Here is a 1,937-nt window from a genome sequence, read left to right as displayed (position 1 = left end):
TCTATGTCTAGTCTATGTCTAGTCTATGTCTAGTCTATGTCTAGTCTATGTCTAGTCTATGTCTAGTCTATGTCTAGTCTATGTCTAGTTTATGTCTAGTCTATGTCTGGTCTATGTCTGGTCTATTTCTAGTTCAGAAATTAAAAGTCTAGAAAGTCAACTCTGTAGTACATTTCAAATTCTGTGCGTCTTTTAAAATTTTTCTAGATTTTTGTACTTTTTTCAAGTTTCCACAGTTCTTACGAAGAAACCTAGAAAAACTTAGCAAGGTTCTCTGTTATTTTTCACGTTAACAAGATGCAGTTTTCTTTTTTGTTTGCTTAAAAATTAAAACTTTGTAAAACTATTTTCGTCTTCGTTGCTCATACTATCTTACTTTGATTTTTTTTGTTGAGTTTGAAATTAACAAAGTACTGTTGCTTGAGTTTACTAGAGAAATATAAATACTTATTTAACTAAAGGTTATTTTTTTAAAATTAGCATAAACATATTTTTTAAAACAATTTATTTATTTCAATAAATTTATTACACTTTTTTTACTCAAAATAAAACTGAGGAACAGTGGAAATTTTATATGCAAATTGTACTTTAAGAACACCTTCGAAAAAAAAATCATGTTTAAAATTGCCACTTTACGAAATAATTTTCTATGGCCATTAAGAAGAATTGTGTTTTAAACTCCTCCCATAAAGCAGCAGCACGTATAAGTAATAAAAATTCATTAATGACTAAAAAGAACATGTTGCGTATGAACAACATTAAAAATTTAACACTTTAATATTATTAATTTTTTAATAGAGTCAAGTATAAACAAAAAATAGGAAAAAATAAAAACAACAATAAATAATTTAAAATAAAACAAACATTGATCCATTTTGGAAAATAATAGAATGCAATTGATATAATTTAATATAAAAAAAATTATATTTACATTAAGCTATAAAAATATAAACAAAACAAGTTTATTTAAAATATAGAAAAAATTATGACATTAAACATTCTAAGCTAAAAACAACACGATCTAGACATTTCAGTTTGATATTACATTGATTGATTGTTCAATAGTTCTATCCTTCTTCCCTCTTGCACCTTTCTATGTGCCTCCCGTCTGCATTGCAATAAGCAAATAAAACATTTAGTTCAAAAAAATCAAAAGATTTCCATCGTGAAAATAAACAAAAAGGCCAATGGACCGTAAACTGTGTGTAAAAGATAAAATTAAGAAATCAAAAATTTGAACAGAATCTGCACACACACACACACTACATGTATACTCTTTATACATATGTAAATAATCATTTCGTTCACATTGTTATTAATAATAAAAGAAAAAAATGTTCTTATTGTTTTAAAAACAAACATTTTTTTGAAAATTATTTTCTAAATAATCAATTTTAACAAGAATACAAAATTATCAAAATTGTTGGCGAAGGGTAAGTAGTAAAGAGGATTTTATTCAGAGTAAAAAGTAATATTTATTATGTTTTTTAAACGATTTAGAATTGCTACTCAGCAAACTACACACTAATAAATATTTTAATGAGTTTTGTTGGGGTTTCGCAAAATTTGATATTCGTGGTGGATTTTTTGTAGTAAAATTTTAATTTTAGTTCGAATATTAAAAAACGGAAATATTTTTAAAAAATAATAAAAATAAATTTAAATAATGATAAAATAGAACTAAATTCAGATTAAACTAGGCATAACGTAGAGAACGTAAACATAAACAACTATTTATTATTTTGTAAATTGAATTTTGTTTTATAAACGTTTTAAAAAAAAGATATTGTTATGAATGAGATGTAAGGTGTAGATCATGAAATAAACTAGAACTATAACTGAATTAGAACTGAACTAGAACTGAACTAGAACTGAACTAGAACTGAACTAGAACTGAACTAGAACTGAACTAGAACTGAACTAGAACTGAACTAGAA

This window comes from Lucilia cuprina, chromosome 4 (genome assembly GCF_022045245.1).
Source record: "Lucilia cuprina isolate Lc7/37 chromosome 4, ASM2204524v1, whole genome shotgun sequence".
Taxonomy (NCBI): Eukaryota; Metazoa; Arthropoda; class Insecta; order Diptera; family Calliphoridae; genus Lucilia; species Lucilia cuprina.
The sequence above is the reverse complement of the archived record's forward strand: the minus strand, read 5'-3'. Positions refer to the sequence as shown.